We start from the raw sequence: 20,189 nt of genomic DNA, 5'->3' as shown, positions 1-20,189 counted from the left end.
GAATATAATTCAACCTATCTCCCTAAAGCACCATACTTACATTCTTTGAGTTCTCAGCCTTTCCCCCATCATACCAGTATGGCCCCATGTAGGATCTGTCATGAACTCTTCTAATTCACCTGTGCCTGTTGGGCTTAAGATGGTTCCCTGTGGTCTTCCTTACCACTGGAAAGTATTTTTTTCTGTAATATAAAAGGCCTCTAATGATGGTCTCACTACAAATGTATGAATTTTACTGCCTGAATATTCACTACCTGTTTATTAACTGGATTGAAAGCTCTCTTGCGATCTCCAGGTCTCCATTTTTATTCTCCTCGTACAGTGTAGCATTAAGTGAGTGCTCAATATGCTTGTTGAATAGCCTCTGAATGAATGAATGTATAAACGAATATGAACATGGGTGGAAAAAGTGTATCATGTAACTTTCTTTCCATGATAAATATACCTATCCCTGCTCTGCACTTTGGAAAAAGGAGAAATTAGCAAGGAGGTTTGATTTTGTAGGAAACTCAAAAAGGGAGGTTAGAACTAAGAGCTCCCTTGATTTCTTTTCCAGTGAAAGTGACTGAATTTTTGGAGAAGGATATGAGTGAATTCTCTTTGGGGTTGATTTAATAAGAAACTGATCCTGGAGAGACTCGGGGCTGTGTACATTTACTGAGCTCTAATGCTGGGCTATAGAATATCACCAACATTATGGTATTAAAACTATACTTGTGGCTGTAGAGTAGCAAATCCTTAGTATTCTAGTATTCTTTCCATCTTAGTGATGATGAATTTTTTTAAATTTTGAGTCATTTTAAATAGCTTTTTATATCCCAGAGTCTAACTTAAATATGATTTTTTTGCCTTAATAGTATTATATTTTTTCCAATTACATGTAGAGATAGTTTTCAACATTCACTTTTATAAGATTTTCAGTTCCAAATTATTTTCTCCCTCTTTCCTTCCCTTCCCCCCCTCCTCAAGACAGCAAGCAATCTGATATAGGTTATATGTGTACAATCATATTGAATATATTTCCACATTAGTCATGTTGTGAAAGAAGAATCAGAACAAAAGGGAAAAACCACAAGAAAGAAAAAACAAACCAAAATAAGGTGAAAATAGTAGGCTTCAATCTGTATTCAGATTCCATAGTTCTTTCTCTCAATGTGGATAGCTAAATGTGATTTTTAAAACAGAAATATTATTATAAAACTCAGCTACTTAATTGGGGTCTCCATAAGGGAAAAGTTATAGGACTAGCACTCGAGATAATTGCTTTAGTTCTAGATGTTGATATTTAGATATAAGTGAGTGACCCAAAGTACCCTAAAACTTTAGGCTTTCTCCCGTAGCTGGTAGTGACTTCCCCACCAAAATGATCTCATATTCAGTTTTGGACACGTTCAGGTTGTCTCTGCTGACAGCATGTAATTACCATTCTATTTCCCAAACTAGAAGAGGGGAAAAGTTGTAACATCTGATGAGAAGAGGTAGGAAATAGGATTGATTACGTTGGGGGGATCGTTTTGTTATTTTATTGGTGACACATATACGCTATGTCCAGTTTTTATAGCGTCGAATTTATGTAACGATGTAAAGACCAGAGAAAAAAAAAGAGTTCATCTTTAGCTTTGTTGATCTTTTTAGTAAGACAATTGTCATCAGTATTTATAGCTTTTCTTCCTCTGACATCTTTACTATGCCCATAGTATGAATCTACTTGTAAAAAGAAACTGCATCAACAAATACCGCTTCTTCTATTTACTTCAGTACAGTGTTTCTACTGACTTAAGAACATACTTGACTGACTGGGGGACTTGCAGTAATGTGTGGTGATTTTTCTGCACTAATACACAACTCTATGGTGAAATGAAATATTGTAAGTTTTCTTTAATACCTCCCAACCTCTAACTTGAGCTAACAGGTTGGATTCCCTAGAGTTGTTTGACTATTTCTCCCTTCAAGGTTAACCCTAATGGGTTGAGGTTGACTTCTATTAGAATCACTCATGAGATCCCATGAGGTGTGCTCACACATTGATTATCCAGTTGTTATCAATCAGCTAGCCAGAGTTAAATCACTTGTAGAAATGGGTATTTACTGAAGTTGGATGGTATGAACAGTTGGTACAAAAACTTTCCAAAAAAACTCTGAAGCATATTTTCCCACAAGTATACTTTTCTCAGAGTCCAGGGAAAGTAGGGTTAACCCTAGAGGGTACATGTGGCAAGGGGGCTATCTCCAATCATCCTGATCTATATCTTGCCACTGGACCCAGGTGGCTCTGAAGGAGAAAGTGAAGCTGGTGACTTTGCACAGCCCTGCTTCACTTAAATCCAATTCACTTGCAAGTCATGGCGTCATCTTCCTGATGTCATGGTCCTCTTTGAGAACAAAGGACAAGCAACAACAACACGTGGCAAAGGGTTATCTCACAACTCCTGGTAGGATGGAAGTTTTTTTTCTCTTTTTGTGGAATGCTCGTGAAGTTCTTCTGGGCTTTTTGCTGGCCCCGAGGGTTGGGGACCAGAACTCCCCTCTCTGTGGAATTCTGAAGCTTTTCTTCTTTTCCTGTCTTTTCCCTTTCTTCCCTTTCTCTGTCTTCTCCCAGTGCCCAGATGGATGCATTGTAGTCTATCCAATGACCAAGTCAAATGGTTAACGAGTGAGTAAGATACTCGCTCTGGGTCAGTCCCAGCCTCATTAGCTACTTTCTACCTTTTGGTACAGGTCAAAGGGATCTCCCTTCTCAAAGTGCTCCTGAAACTTGACTTTCTGGAATGCCTCTCCTATAATCTCCTCTCACGTACCAACGTGCTATCCTCTGTCTAGTTCTTTAAAACTAATCCCAATACATTCCCTCGTTCATGCAGTGGCTGAAGCACTTCACTTCCCATCACACCTTTGATTGATTAATCAAATTGGTTAATCATTGGTTAACAAAAGTGTCTAGGAATTGTTCACATCTAGTTTACATATTTGATTGATTAGTTGATTTTGTAACTCCTCAAAAGGAAGTTCTCACAAGATAAATGTATTAAGCTATAGAGCAGAGGTATTGAACTCCCAAGTGTCCCACAAAACTCTCTAGTGGGAAGGAGAACCAGATTAAAATAGAATTGGAAAATGTTTAAAAAAATAAATAAAAATGAAATACAACCTAGATAATGTTAATTTGTGGTTTTCTTAGTCAATATAACCCCCATTCTCCCATCCCTTTCATTGTTTCTATTTGAGTTTGACATCATTGGTGTAGAGCACCTTGTTAGTTACATTTATTAGTGGTTGGGGTGATTGATTCAATGGAGATGTCTAGGCCTTGTGTGGATTAGAGTGGTTTGTGAATCAGTAATCTCATTTATATCAGTAATCTCCTTCAGCTCACTACTTATCAATACGTTCTCATTCTATAAAACTCTTATCTACGTTTTTCTATCAATATGTTTAGGAAGGTTGGGGACTTTCCTCTATAATTCTTCTCTCGTCTCACCCAATCTACTCTTCTCTCTTCTTTTTCTTCTTTTTCCCCTCTCTTAATCCTCAACTTTTGCAGGGGTAATGTTCCTAGAAAATGGTGTGAAAAGAAAAAATGCAAATGTTGGTAATTTTACATTTACCCAAATGTTCTCATGACTACCCAAAACTGCAATCTTTCACTAGAGATTGCTGAAAATACAATTTTCTTCATGCAATTTTTATAAGAAAACACTAATTCTTATAATATGTACTTTTCCCAACACAGCAACCATGAAATAATGCATAAAATGCAGTACACAAAATAAAATTGTTAACATGCAAAACGTTTTTCTCACTAGTAATTCCCTAGAATTCTGTGACCTTTGGTGCTAACATTGCAATGAAAAAGAACAACCATTGATTTTTAGCACTAATCATTTTTTTTAACACATGAAATCTACTGTATTAAATACTGTACAGAAAATAAAATTCTTAAAACTAAAACATTTTTAAATCTGAACTCTTCTTTCCTGATGACACAACTCAAGCTCCATCTTTTCCATGAAGGCCTTCCTGATTCCCCTAATTGCTACGGCCTTCTCTCGCTGTTTCAATTATTCCATACATATTCAGTTTGTGTATACTTGTCAAAAATGAAGCTCCTTGGGCTCAGGGATTGTTTTATTCCTTGTGTTTATATTTCTATGCTTAGTACCTAAGCACAATGCTCGGCACATAGTAGGTACTATATAAATGTTTATTTCCTTCCCCTTTTGTTTCAGGGTGAAGCTTGGAGCCATTAAATAATGAATACTACAAACAACTCAAATGTAAGAACTTAACATGTCTTTCATTAATAAATCACATTACATAGCTCTCTAAATCTATGTGTTTTGGTATATATTGGTAATTAATTACCTTAATTTATTTTGTTTTTGTCTGAGTACGATGGATACAAACACCTTGAATTTTCACCATTCCATTTCTGGCTCTACTAATGTTTTTTTCACATGGGTATGTACTGTAGGCTACCGAGCTTTTGTAGCAACGTTTTGACTCATTTTCCCTATTCTACTTGAGTTGGACTTTATTCTAGCTTTTTCTATGGCTAGCTTTTTTTGTCTCGTCAAATGAAAGTCAAGTCAAATGAAAACTTCCCCTCAAGGAATCTTCAAAAGTCTAGCCAACTCTCACCTGATATACTGGGGAAGCCATGTTTTTTAGCACCAAGCTATGTTTCTCTTCACTTCTGGGAAAGTTATTTCATCTGTCAGTCATAGTTGCATGCTGAAGATATACATGGATGTTGCTGTGAATGAAAACACCTGGGCCCCGAATCCAGAGCTAAAATGATTTAAGTCCATATTATTAAAGACTAAGAGAGGTAGAACTAGGAATCATTGATTTCTACCACTGTCTTTGCACCGAAGATTTACGGAATCCATAAACTAGGTGGAACACATCCAAAGGAACATGAGTAGGATGGTGAAGCAAACAGAAATCATTCTATAAAAAGCTCTTTTCAAATCCTTCAAATACTTAGAGGCATCTAGGTGGCACAGTGGATGGAGCACTGGGCCTGGAATCAGGGAGATAGGAGGCAAAATCTATCCTCAGACAAGTTGTATGACTCTGGAAAAATCACTTCACCAGTTTGCCTCAGTTTCCTCAACTGTAAAATAGGGATAATAATAGCACCTACTTCCCAGAGTTGTTTTGAGGAGAACTTAGCACAAATGCTTGTTTCCTTTCCTCCCTTGTTCTCCTTGTTCACTTCTCTGTCAGGAGATAGGTAGCATGCTTTATCATCTAGAATTGCACCTAGTTGTTTGTTTTTTTTTTAAATTACCTCTGACATTCCCATGGACTTGAGGTAGAAGGAATAATCCCAAAACCATTTGGATAACTAGAAAGTACAAAATGCTGAGAGTATACCTGCCAAAACAGACACAGGAACTATATGAATATAAACATAAAACACTTTTTATACAAATAAAGTTAGATCTAAAGAATTGAAGTAATATTTATTGTTCTTGGGTAGGTAAAGTCCATATGATAAAAAAAAGACAATTTTTCCTAACTAATCTATTTATGTAATGCCATTCCAATTAAATTACTTAAAAATTATCTTACTGAGTTAGAAAAAACAGTAACAAAGTTCATTTAAAAGAACAAAAGGTCAAGAACTTCAAAGAAACCAGAGGAAAAAAAAGATATAAAGTAATATCAGACCTTAAACCATTTTGTAAGATGAGAGCATTGTTGAAGCGTAAAAGGGATAATTTTGATTATGTTAAATTAAAAATTTCTTGTATAAATAAAACCTATTCAGCCAAGAATAGAAGGAATGCAGAAAATCGGGAAAAAGCTTTCATAGAAGTCTCTCAGATAGAATGTGATTGGGTTGGAAAATGCTGTGGTGTAGGAAATGACGAGCTGTTTGATTTAGAAAAACATGGAAAGACTTGGATTTGTGAAAGAAGATGCTATCCACCTTTAGAGAAACAGAGGACAAATGGAAATAAGCATAGTATAGTCTTACATAAATGTGTATGAGTGTATACATGTATATATGTGTAGGTTTATAGATATCTGTGTATATGTATGTGTGTATATATATATTTGTGTGCGTGTATATATATATATGTATATACACACACACACACACAATTAAGCATATACACACTTAATTATAGCCTTCTTGGGGGAGGGGAAAAATAAAATAAAAATTGCACAGCAGAGAACAAAAGAAAACCTACAAGGCAGCAAAGAAAAGCTGGACAACTATGAAAATAATGTGTAATATTTATTATATAGGTTTTTTTGAAATGGAAATTTGTTGCTTTATAATTGGACCCTCTCATGTTCTGCTATGTACATGGTAATATTTTTTCCTTTTCTTATTTTGTACTTAAGTGTAAGATAAATTGAAAAACTTTCAAAATAAATAAAGAAATAAAAAAAAGAAAAAAAAATCACTTGGATAACCACTTCCCCTGAACTCTTGCCTGACCTCAGGCAATGTTTGCTTATTTCACCTTTGGATCCTGATGGTTAGTATTGCTAATCTATATCTTCCTTCTTATCAAATGAAATAATATTTGTGGAATGCTTAGCACAGTGCCTAACACACAGTAGGTGCTTAATAAATGCTTGTTTTCTCCTTCCATCCTACCTTCACCTACTTGCTGTCTGCTGATGATCAACTTTGGAACCGTGCACTCTATTTTCACCATTTTGTACTTCCACTCTCCATGCTTTTCACTCAGTGTAACCTGATGAGATACTCCCTTTTCCATCTTTATATAATTCATGTTTGACTTAAGTTCTCTTCTTTTCATGGAAAGGTCCTTCTGGACCAGTGATGCCGTTCACCCATAATGCTTCTCAGATGCAATAGCTGGTAGTGATGATTTTATATATATATATACATACACACACACATATATATGGAATATCAGGACTTTAAAGTGCTCTAGAAATATCATCATCATCATGATGATTGTTTTTCTTTTATGAGGCAACATGGAAGAATACATAGAGATCTGGCTTCAGAGTCAGAAAGACTGGAGTTCAAGTTCTGCATATGATATATCCAGGCTGTGTGAGAGTCTCTTACCCTCTCAATGTCTCCAGGTAACCCTCTAAGACTTTCAGTAACAGAATAGGTGCTGACTTGCATTAGGAGAGAGAGTTTCTTTTCTGAGAGTTCCTTTTGCCAATGAAAACCTAAGTCCAATTTTAAAAAGTTACTAGAATATAAAAAAAGATGAAATCAACAATAATTATAACAACAAATAAAATATCTTCAGTTGAATAGAAAGAAATATTAAAAGAAAAATCTCTCACAGTAAATATGTATTTCTGTTATAATTTTGTGTGATTATTTTTCAGTTTACATTTCTTTATGTTTTTCTCTCCAAACAGACTTTAAGCAGTGCTGTCTATGGGGACGGCCAATGCTATGGAGAATACAATATGAACTAGTCTAGTAGATTTAACAGTACACAATGTAATATGAAATGCATTATGGAATGGATATTAATTTGTTGATGGAAATTCTTGAATCTTGGTCAAGATAATACCTCTTGAGCCTGCATTGCCTTTACATAGTCTTCATGAAGAAAGCAGGCTTTCGTTTGGGTAGATTCTATTTTTGCTACTATAAAGGGATGGTTGACTTTGGGTAAAATTGTGATGTTATTCAAGTTTGTCTTTCGAGTGCCCTCACCCTTCTTGGACATCCCCAGTACTCCTCAGTACTGGAGTGCTTTCATGTTATCCCTTAGCTTCTTAGGAACCTCACTTACAATGATGCATCTGCACCTCTTCTCCCCAGAAAGACCTCCATGTTCTAACCTAAGTTCTTTCCTTTGTTCTCATCAAAACTTACCTGCCCCATGTCCCATTCTCTCAGTGAATACCCTTTTAAAGTCTAATGATCCAAACTTGTTCCAACATTCTAACTGGCTGCAAGAAGGTTATTGTATTTCTACTTTCAGGCAACATATTTGCATTTTAATTGTTCTTCAATGTCTTAACCCAAAGGAATATCTCTTTGAGTAGAAATTTCAGGCAATTAGAGGAATTCATTTGGGGGCACATGGATCTAAGGGAGTACTTCATATTACATATACCTTGTCTATGGCGATCCTTGGAAAGAGTGGATAGGATCCTTCACCCAGAAATCTTAGACTTAGAGGGCCTCAAAGGACTGTAGCAATTATTTTATCTGGAAGTAGGATTAATTGCAGCCTATTAGGAATGTCCCTGGGAATAAGGGAAGGAATGCTTTTTTTAAAAAATTTTTTTTAAATGAAATTTTTTTTTATAAATTTTAAACATTTAAAAAAATTTTTTATTTAAGGTTTTAAGTTCCAAATTCTATCCTTCCCTCCCTCCCCCTTTCCTTCTCCCTGAGACAATAAGCAATCAGATGTAGGTTATACATGTGCAATTATGTAAAATATTTCCATATTAGTAATTTTGTACAAGAAGACTTGAATAAAAGAAAAAAAAATGAAAGAAAGTAAAAAATAGCATGCTTCAGTCTGTACTGAAACAATATCAATTCTTTCTCTGGAGGTGGATAGTATGGTTCATTATTATGCATTCGTCATCTGGGATTGTCTTGGATCATTGTATTGCTGAGAATAGTGTTCTTCGAACAATATTGCTGTTACTGTGTACAACATTCTCCTAGTTCACTTCACTGTGCATCAGTTCATGTAAGTCTTTTCAGGTTTTTCTGAAATCATCCTGCTTGTCATTTCTTATAGCACAATAATATTTTATTACAATCGTATACCACAGCTTGTTCACCCATTCCCAATTGGACATCAAAGGGATGCTCTTTTAGTACCCACATTGACCACAGAAGCTGGCATTTATATTTTACCTAAGCTCTGTATACATGTCACCAGAAGAATAGGTTGATTGGTTAATTTAGCTACATATAGTTATTTGTTTGACTGAATCAATTAGCCTGTTCAGGCAAAAATCGTAAATCGAGTAACCCTATAGGGACATTATATGAAGTAAAGAATTGAGGTCATTATTATTATTATGATGATCCTTCAGAAACCACAGAATAATGAGAAAATTGTTGTTGTTGTTGAGTTGTTTTCAGTCATATTTAACTCTTCATGGCATGGCCCCATTTGGAATTTTCTTGGCAAAGATACTAGAGTGATTTGCCATTTCCTTCTCTGGCTCATTTTACAGATGAGGAAACTGAGGCAAATAAGGTTAAGTGACTTGCCCAGGGTAACACAGCTAGTAATTGTCTGAAGCTGGATTTGAACTCGGGTCTTCCTGACTCCAAGTCCAGCACTCAATCCACTGTACCACCTAGCTGCCCCCTGAGAAAATTTACTATATATTTAAAGCCTCTACTAGTTAGGTTTTCAAATAGATGTAATCTATTTACTTATCCATTCACAGGATAATAGATAAAGAACAGACTTCAAGGGTCAACTCCTTCACGTTACAGATTAAGAAACTGCAGACTAGAAAGCTCATGGTTGAATAGCTAATTATGTGGGAGATCTAGGATTGGAACCTAGGTCCAGTGATTCAAATTCATCTCCCTTATCATCACATCATGAGTCTTTCCTGTCCAAAAGGGGTATTTCAGCTCACCTCTCAAGACCAAATTCTCCTTCGTTACTATTCTGTTCCTCACAGATAGAATTTACAAGTCCATATTTTCTTCATCCAAATCAGATGCTGTAGATGTGATTGAGAAAGCTGTTTCTTTGAAATTGCAGTTTCCTTTTCACCAGTTCCATTCCCCTTAGGAAACTTTGTCTTCTTAATAAATGTTATAATTAGGGTAGATTTTCATCTAATGGTCACGAAATATTATCCCCAATATAGGACATAATTTATGAAACCATTGTCATCATCAAAGTGCTTAAATAAGAGATATGTATGTGTATGAGATGGTACCCACAATGCTACTGTGTTTGCCACAGTTTTGGTTAATCTTGTTTTAAGAGTTAATTACCAGCAGCAGTTAAATAATAATAATAACAATGATAATAGAAATAAAAATATTTTCAAAATAAAATTAAAGCTATTTCTCTAATTGCATAATTATTATCTAAATGAAATAGTTACTTCCTCTTCTAGCATCCATTGGTCACAGATTCCCATTTAAAATCCAAGCTGGACTTTACTATTTTCTCAAACTTGATTTTTGTTTTATTTCACACATGACTCTCTACCTCCCATCTTTGGGCCTTTGAACTGCTCATTCCCCATGCCCTGACCACCCCTCTTCCTCTTAGAATCCAATTTGTCCTTCAAGACTAAGCTGACTGATCACCTTTTAAATGAAGCCTTTCTTGTTCTCCCCTCCCCCCAAGTTCCAGTGCTTTCTCTCTCTCCCTTTCTATCTATATTTAACTCCTTTATTTATTTTCTATTTCTTCTGTGTGTACTTATATATACTCATGTTGTCTCCTCTGATAAATGCAAGTTAATAAGAATTGTTTCCTTCTTTGCCTTTGAATACCTAGCTCAGTGGCACATTAGTAGGAGCTTAATGAAAGCTTGTTGTTGACTGAAAAAATTATAAACATGTACAACTTTCTTGTTTGTGTGATGGGTCTTCTCTCATATATTATACTCACTGGTAGTAAGGCAAACATTTATGAATGTTGCCTTTTGTCTTAGCCCTTCAATCTGTCTCATCTTTTCTATTCCATGCTCTCTTTTCTTGTTTTTTTCTTTATACTTATAATATTTTTCATGTCCCCTTTTCTTTTTTTGTCTTTTTTTATTAATAAATTTGTTTATTTATTTTTAGTTTTCAACAATCACTTCCATAAGATTTTGAATTCCAAATTTTCTCCCTTTCTCTCCCCTCCCCCACCCAAGATGGCATGTAAATTGATATAGGCTCAACATATATATTCATATTAAACCTATTTTCACATTATTCATGTTGTAAAGAAGAATTAGAACCAATGGGAGAAACCAGGAGAAAGAAGAAACAAAAAAAAGAGAGAAAGCAAATAATATGTTTCGATCTCCATTCAGACTCCATAGTCCTTTTTCTGGATGTGGACAGCATTTCCCATCATGAGTTTCTTGGAGTTGCCTTAGATCCTTGCATTGCTGAAAAGAGTCTATCAGTTAGTTATCACACAATGTGGCTGTTACTGTATACAGTGTTATCCTGGTTTTGCTCATTTCACTCAGCATCAGTCCATACAAGTCTTTCCAGGTTTTTCTGAAGTCTGCCTGCTCATCATTTCGTATAGCACAATAGTATTCCATTACATTCACACACCACAACTTCTTCAGCCATTCCCCAGTTGATGGGCATCTCCTCAATTTCCAATTCTTTGCCACCACAAAAAGAGCTCATGCCCCCTTTTCTGTTGCTTCTCCTTGACCTGACCTTTCTTCTCTTAACTTCCAGTAGCCTTATTCTGACAGAAGTCAAGTTTTAAAACCTTGCCTCTTCCTGGGGGCACTTGGGAATTGGGGTGGGCAGCCAGTAGCAGGACTAGCAAAGGTCCTGGAGCCTGGGAATCCTTTGGGACTTAATTGTATGGATAAGTGGGGGCCCTGGCTCACCCAGTGTCAGTGGGTCAGGTGGAAAGAGCAGCTTTGCAGTTTGATTCTTTTATTATCTGTGAATAGCACTGATGGAGATGCATTAGGGAGATATAACTTATTTGATACAGCTTAATGTGCCTGAGTATCCTAATTTTATGTGACATGGGAGAAAGCACATTTATTCACTCTTTTCCCATGAGGTATATTAGTAAAGGAGAAATGCATGAACATTTGAGAAAAAGGCAGTTTCTTGCTCTGAGGGTTGCTTAAGCTGCAAGGCATTGTGATTGTTGCAATTTGCTTATGGATTTCTACTGCAATCTAAGCATGAGGAAGAGCAATTATTTGTAGGAAATGGTGCTCAGGAAGGGCACATTTTTTTCTCCTTTCTTTTTCATGCTTTTTTTTTTTGAGGTTGTTTAAAGACGTGGTTCATGTGGGAATTTGGTTTGCATGACTTTACATATTTGTAATGGGTTTTGGTTTTCTTGTCTTCTCAATGAATGGGGGAGGAGAAGGGAGAAAGTTCAGAACTGAAGATAAAATAAAATAAAATAAAAAGAATAAAAGATTCTTGAGATATTTCAGAACGCCCTTGGACAAAGTCCAAAGTGAGTTTAACAGGGCATTTCTGTGCTGACAGGGGAAGGAATGAGACAGGGTGAGTGTTGGGCAGAGAGAAAACATTTTGGGCAAGATTTCAAATGGGGAGGAAGTAAATTCTAGGATACTTGGTCTCAGTGTTGCTGAAGAACCAGACGCTGTTGGAGAGGAAGGGCAGGGGCTGGTGCCAGAGGGCATAGCCACTAGAGGAAGAAGCCTATCTTCATGACAAGACCATCGCTGTTGAGAATAAGGTCAGGAGTAGAGGAGATCCACTGGGATGCTACTTCTAGGTGGGGGTAGCTCAGTAGCGCAGTGGATAGAAGAGTGCTAAGCCTGGTGTCAGGAAGACTCATCTTTCAAATCCAGCCTCATATATTACTAGCTGTGTGACCCTGGGCAAGTCACTTAATCCTGTTTGCTTTAGTTTCCTCATCTGTAAAATGAGTTGGAGAAGGAAAAGGCATTCCACTCCAGTATTTTTGCCAAGAAAACCACAAAAGGGGTCATAAAGAGTTGAACACAACTGAAAATGAATGAACAACCACCACAACAGCACTCCTAGGTGGGATAGGGATTGGGATAGAGCTCTCAGCATCCTCTAAATTTTGCTGCCTTGGAGCAAATCTCCAGTTCTTCTGCCCTAGTTTTATCTCTGACTAGAATTGAAAGACACACAGAGGAGTAGAGTTCCAAAGATCTTCCCCCCTTTAGGGGGAAACCTTCATATCTGTGGAGGCTCCTTTAGAGAAGCACATGGCCCTAGGAGAGGACAAACCATGTAACCATGAAGATGTTAGCAGCTAAAGTCAATGGCAGATCAACGGAGAAACTGCCATATAGGGAAGTCTTGGGACCAAGTAGGATCCAAAGTCAAGAAGCAGCAAGGGACAGGGCTAATTTGTGGAGGAGTAAACCTGGATACGTCATTAGTACTGTGAATTATGTAGACTGTGTATGTCTGGGACAAGGGGGTGAATTTTCCCCTTGCAGAGGAGGAATGCTCTACCTCAGGATAATGCTATAAGTGTGGAGGATTATATAGCTCCATGAAGGAGGGTGGTGTAAACTGAATGGAAAGGTATTTGATTCAGCTTAATGTGCCTCTTCAAAGACTATGATAATGCTTTTGTGCTTTTCCCTTACGTGGGGTCTCATTCTAAGGGTAGATTCTCACATTAGCCTGGATATGAAATTGTGGAATGAATTATTAATTTACTGATAGAAATTCTTGAATCTTGGGAATTTCCTGGGGAAAATGAAAGCCCTCTGGAGAGAGAATGATAATTTTCTTGACTTTTTATAAGTTTGGGTGTGAGCTGTCTCTGTTTTGTCTTTGTTGAATTAAATAAAGTCTGGCCTCTATTTAATGTGTCATTAGCCCCAGTGCTTGCATAAGAGCTGAAAGTCCTTCTGCCTTTTCTGTAAAGGCTCAGATATGTTACATTTTGATGTTCCCAGGAAAAACTTTGGTAGGGTACATAAGTTCAAAAAAGTAATTTCTGAGACAACTTGTCTTAGTAGCAGTATTTACTGGGTTCTCCACTTCCTGCTATGTAGTTCAGCCTAGTTCTTTTATAAAAGGGACGGAAAATGTCCCAGAGACTTGATTAACCCGGGAAGCTGCGGTGGGGAACCTTAGCCATAGCTTCCTGGTGTCCTCAGGCTATGTTAATGTGGTTTTCTAGTTTCCCAATGGCATAAAAAGGGCTGCCCATGTTGAGTTGGGGCCCTTAGATTTGGGAGAAGTACCAAGGCTAAGTGAATTATTACATTTTGCTCTACAGACCAGGTGTATTTCTAAATGGAGACAAGGAAGTCAACTATGTCTATCTGATATAAATGCTATATCCTTTCTATGCTATGGTTAAGTAAACCTTCTTTTGTTAACTGTGGAATAGCCTATGAGTTTCTCATCTCACTTCAATATTGACCAGAGGACTGGCCTGAGTCAGGCCCCGTCTACAACATTTGGCACAGTCAGAAGGTGGAATATAATGGCATCATGGTTTCCATCATGGTTTGTTGAAAGAAGGAGATGCAAATTCATAGGTGATCAGATGGCCAGATGTGGCACCATGGCACCTCCCTGTGGCAAGGGCCCTTCTGATTGTGTATGGAGAGTCATCCCAATGGAGTAGAGATGGTGCCTGTTGACATGGCGCTATTAGCTGAGTGATGGCTAGAGGAGGTTAAAGAAAATAACTTGTTTAAAAAAAAGGAACATGTTGACTACTATATGGTTATTGTTAACTGTCCTGGAAAAGCTAAATTGCTAGCTGACCAGATGCTACAAGTTAATTGGCCCAAGATGTTTTGTGGGTAGGAAGAGAGTTCTTGATTTTTAAGTACCGCAAGGGGAAACTATTGTATCTGGTAAGATCATGAATGGAAGAGTTGGTGCTGATGGGGCAGGAAGCAGCAGTCCTGACCAATAGGTCAGGCAGGAAGTGACAGACTGCAGGTGGGAAGTACAATCTCTGACCCCGAGATTTCACTGGAAAATAATAATAACAATAACAACAACAACAATAATGATAGCTAACATTTAGATAGCACTTACTATGTGCCAGGTACTGTGCTAATTATCTGATTTAATCCTCACAACAACCCTGGGAGGAAGGTGCTGCTATCCCAATTTTACATATGAGGAAACCGAAGGAAACAGAGGTTAAATAACTTGTCCAGAGTCACACAGCTAGGAAGTATCTGAGGCTGGATTTGAATTCAGGTCTTATTGACTCTAGTCCTGGAACTCTATCCACTGTGTCACCTAGCTACCTAAGGTTTTAAGATATGAAATGGAGAGGAAGTATGGCTGACACTTGAGACCCAGAGGAAAGAAAGTAGGGGGATTATCAAGATAGGTAGGTTTTTACCCCCAAGTAACTGGGAAAGTTGTAATAAAAGCTTAAACGGGAAACTGATGATTTATTGGAACAATGACAGCTGAGGGTCTGGCGGTCCAGTGGAACCAATGTGCAGCCGCTCCTTATAGCAGGGAAGGGTCATAACTGGGAGCGGGTTAATTTTCCAGGACCAATGAAATTAGTCAGAAACTCTTAATGGAGACCATCTTTTGTCTCTTTTTAGGTATCTAAGAAGGGAAGTTGTGTCTGTACGGACTCATCAAGATGGGTTCGTGCTGCAGCTAATAAACCAATGGGCAAAAGTTCCTAAAGGAAATGGGTTTGCTATAGCAGGTCTTTTTGGTCCCTTCGTGACTTACCCCTCCCTATGGTCAATCTATCTTTAGCTGAGGGTTTCCCCTATCACATAATTATATAGGCATGGACAGATCAATGGGTAAAATCTGAACAGGAGAGCAGGACAACAGTGGCCAAGGCAAATGCAGCTGTCAGTGCAAATAGGAGCTCTGGGGATGGCAGGTGATGGCATGGGAAGGCAATGATCACTCCTGGAGGGAACTTGAGAGAAGTGTAATCTCTGAAACATGGGGCTGATAAAAAAAGCAATATCCAGCCTATGGAGATGCTAGTAAAAGTGGAATAGGTTAAATATGCAAGACACAGTAGTCAATGACCATACTAATCTACTATTTGATAAACCCTAAGACCCCAGTTTCTGGGATAAGAACTCACTATTTGACAAAAACTGCTGGGAAAACTGGAAAAGAGTATGGCAGAAACTAGGCATAGACCAAAATCTCACACCATATACCAAAATAAAGTCAAAATGGGTTAGTGATTTAGATATAAAGGCTGATACTATAAACAAACTAGGAGAGTAAGGAATAGTTTACCTATCAGATCTATGGAGAACAGAAGAATTCATGACCAAACAGGAGATAGAGAACATTATGAAAAGCAAAATGGAAAACTTTGATTACATTAAATTGAAAAGTTTTTGCACAAACAAAGCCAATACAACTAAGATTAGAAGGGAAGCAGGACACTGGGAAAGAATTTTTACAACCAGTGTCCCTGATAAGGGCCTCATTTCTAAAATATATAGAGAACTAAGTCTAATTTATAAGAATACAAGTCATTTCCCAATTGACAAATAGTCAAAAGATATGAACAGGCAGTTCTCAGACGAAGAAATTAAAGCCATCTATAGTCATGAAAAAATGCTCTAAATCATTATTGATTAGAGAAGTGCAAATCAAAACAACTCTGAGGTACCACATCACACCTATCAGATTGGCCAACATGACAAAAAAGGGAAATGATAAATGTTGGAGAAGATGTGGGAAAATTGGAACACTAATGTATTGTTGGTGGAGTTGTGAACTGATCCAACCATTTTGGAGAGCAATTTGGAACTGTGCCCAAAGGCTATAAAAATGTGCATACCCTTTGACCCAGTAATAGCATTTCTAGGGCTGTATCCCAAAGAGATTATACAAATGGGAAAAGGACCCACATGTACAAAAATATTTATAGCAGCTCTTTTTGTAGTGGCAAAGAATTGGAAATTGAGGGGATGCCCATCAATTGGGGAATGGCTGAACAAGTTGGGGTATATGAATGTAATGAAATACTATTGTGCTATAAGAAATGATGAGCAGGCAAACTTCAGAGAAACCTGGAAAGACTTGTATGGTGTGCTGCTGAGTGAAGTGAGCAGAACCAGGAAAACATAGTGCACAGTAGCAGCCATGTTGTGCGATGACTAACTTTGATAGACTTAGCCCTTCTCAACAATGCAAGGATCTAAGACATCTCCAAAAGTCTCATGATAGAAAATGCTATCCACATCCAAAGAAAAAAATATGGAGTTTGAATGCAGATCGAAGCACACTATTTGCTCTTTTTTTCTTCTGGTTTGTTTTGTTTCCTCTTCTTGTGGTTCTTCCTGTTGGTTCTAATTCTTCTTTACAACATGACTAATGTAAAAATATGTTTAATAGGAATGTATCTGTAGAGCCTATATCAGATTGCATGCTGTCTTGGGGAGGGAGGGGGAGAGGGAGGAGGAGAAAAATTTAAAGCTCAAAAGCTTATGGAAGTGATTTTTGATAAATCAAAATAATTTTTAAAACTGTACCATGAAATCTCCAGCCTTGGGACTGCCACCGAAGTCTAAGGCACCTCCAGTGGGGTCCCAGCCCCATCTGGATTAAAGGACTGCTGACATCTTCAGCCAGGCTACTATCATACTCCCAATAGGTCCATTGGTCCTGCAGTTTCCACAGGAGGGCAGTGTTATAGAAGGCAGATCATTGAGAGAGGAGGTATCATGAGGGATGTAACTTTTCAGCACCTTTCAGCAACCTCTATGTGGCCTATTGTGGTTAAGGTCCAATGGAAATTCTTGGAATTGCCCAATCCATCCCAGGTAGTTAATACCAAACAACATTGGGGCTTCAGGCATGTGAAAGGTATATCCTTTGAAAGATATGTCCTGTGAAAGTTAAGTGAAAGATATTAGTGATGTAGATCAAGGTGGCTGGTATACTTTGCTACATCAGCTTCCTTTACAACAACATTGGGTGGCCCATGAAGGAAGATAGTACATCAAGGCTTACAGTGGACTACGGGGAGCTGAACAAGATGTCATACTCATTGCTGCAGCTGTTTCTGCAGTGGTGGTGGATTAGGTAGCTCAAGCCCAGGGTGAGTGGCATAGGGTTATCAATTTCACCAGCACTTTTTTCTCCATTCTTGAGATTGATACTAGTCAGAAGCAGTTTGCTGTCACCTGGGAAGAAGTCCAGTATATCTTTATTGTCCTTTATTTGTCCTAGCAAAACTCATACCGACTTATTTTGATAGACAGTGACCTAAAAGAGGCTTTCTTTCTTCATGGAATTGATATCATAATGTTGACCAAGATGGACAAAGCCATAGTGTCTGAAAACTCTTGGTCAGATAGATAGTAGCCCATATCAGGGGAAAAAAGTGGGAAATCACCCCAAGAAAATCCAGGGAGAGAGGATTCTAGGAAGATAGTGGAGTAGGTCAGAAAATTCCAAGCTCTCCAGATTTCCTACACAAATAAGACTGTTTAAAATAACCAGACAGTATAAGGTTGGAATTGCTGTGGTATAGGAAATGGTGAGTTGGTGGACTTAGAAAAATATGGAAAGACTTGGACCTATGAAGGAAGATATTATCCACCCTCTGAGAAACAGAGGACAAACAAATACAGTATGGTCTTACTTAGATGCATAAGAATGTATATGTCTATATATGAGTATGATTGTAGCTATCTAAGTATATGTATGTATATGTAAGTGTTTGTATGTGTGTATGCATGTGTATATATATGTTATGTGATACATGTGTGTATGTATATATGTATGTGTATATATGTATGTGTGTGTGTGTGTGTGCTCGCCCGCTCGTATAAATATATCCTCCCTTAATCATAGCCTTCTTGGGGGGCAAGAAGGGGAAGAAGGAACAAAGTGAAAAGTGCACAGCAGAGAACAAAAGAAATCTTACAAGGAAGCAAAGAAAAGATGGACAGCTTGGAACACAATGTGTAGTATTTATTATATAGGCTTTTTTGAAATGGAAATTTATTGCTGTACATTTTGAACCCTCTCTTCTTTTCTGCTGTGCACATGGCAAGGCTTCTTTTTCTTTTTTCTTTTTTCTTTTGTTCTTTTGTATTTAAGTTTTAGTATTTGAGTTTAAAATAAATTAAATTTAAAAAACACATAATAAAAAAAAATTAAAGAAAAAGAAAACCAAGGTCCAGCTGGCTCAGCTAAGTTCAAGGGAGTCCAGTGAATGAGGAGAGCATAGATAATTTTGAACATAGATCAGGATAAGCTATTGATACATGCTTATTCACAATCTAAAAAGGAGGGCCAGATGCTTATTGTTTTTTGGGGGCTCTCAAGAACACACACTTCCTACTTGAGTATGGTGATGGCCCCAATTTACTGAGTCACCCAGAAGGCTATCTTTTTTAAATGGAGCCCAGGGTAGGCTTCAGCCCTGGAAGACTTAAAGTGGTTCATCTAGCAGTTTTCTCCAGCCCTTTTGATCCTTTGAGGTCCATGTTTTTTAATGTCTCTGTCCATAAAGACCTGGATTAGTAAAAGCCTTTGGCCAGCACCTGGTTGTGGGGGAAGCTACAAGGGGAAGGAAAGGGAATAAGCTTTTACATAGTGTCACCTATGTGCCAGAACTATGCTAAGCACTTTTTTTTTCTTTTTACAAATACTATCTCATTTGATTTTTACAGCAACCCTGAGAGGTAGGTGCTGTTATTATCCCCATGTTACAGTGTAAGAAAGAGGGACAGAGTTTCAGTGACTTGCTCAAGGTTATATAACTAGTAAGGGTCTGAGGTGGGATTTCAACTCAGGTCTTCCTAATGTCAGGTCCAGCACTCTACAAATTAGCCACTTCTATGTCACTTTGGAAAAGCAATTGTTTGCCTGTTCCTTGCCTGTTGCCCTAGTTACTACTAAACAGATGATGCAGGTCATACAATCACCCTTAATCCAGAGTTTCCTATTATTAGTTGAGTGATGCAAGATGGCTTTTCTAGCAAGATGGGTAGGGCACCAGAGGCGTCTATTGCTAAATGGGAATGGTATATTTAAGCTCATCCTTGCCCATATCCCTCATTTCTGAGGGCCTTTCACAAACAAAATGTAATGCTGTCAGAGAATGACATTTCCAACGCAAGCCTTGACATTCTGTGTGCTTTGTAGTCCAGCGAACACCCGGCTAGGACAACCTGTCTCCTGAAGAACGCTGTTGGGACAAGTTTATTGTTATAACTTCAGCAGCCATTAATCTAGTAATGAGGTACCTGATAAGTCCACACAGTGGGCTAAGTTCTGGGCAGCATGGCTGGAATCTGAGAAGACCTTGAGGGACAGGTCAGGTAAGATCCTCACCTTCAATGACTTCTGTGCTTTGGCCATGGGACTGCCATGAAGGCAATAAAAAGGTCTGTCCAAGTAGAGTAAGGGCCCTACAGACTTGTAGATGCTTCATGGCTGTGCAGGTTGCCACACCCTGCTCTGATGACTAGACATTACTTTAGGGAGATGGAGGGGACTATACTCTTATTATTTTGTTATTTTATACTCTTTCTATGTTATGATTAACTAAGCCTCCTTTCATTAACTGTTGAATGACCAA

Source organism: Vombatus ursinus, unplaced genomic scaffold, assembly GCF_900497805.2.
Source record: "Vombatus ursinus unplaced genomic scaffold, bare-nosed wombat genome assembly UNPS02014821.1, whole genome shotgun sequence".
In the NCBI taxonomy this organism is placed as follows: Eukaryota; Metazoa; Chordata; class Mammalia; order Diprotodontia; family Vombatidae; genus Vombatus; species Vombatus ursinus.
The sequence above is the reverse complement of the archived record's forward strand: the minus strand, read 5'-3'. Positions refer to the sequence as shown.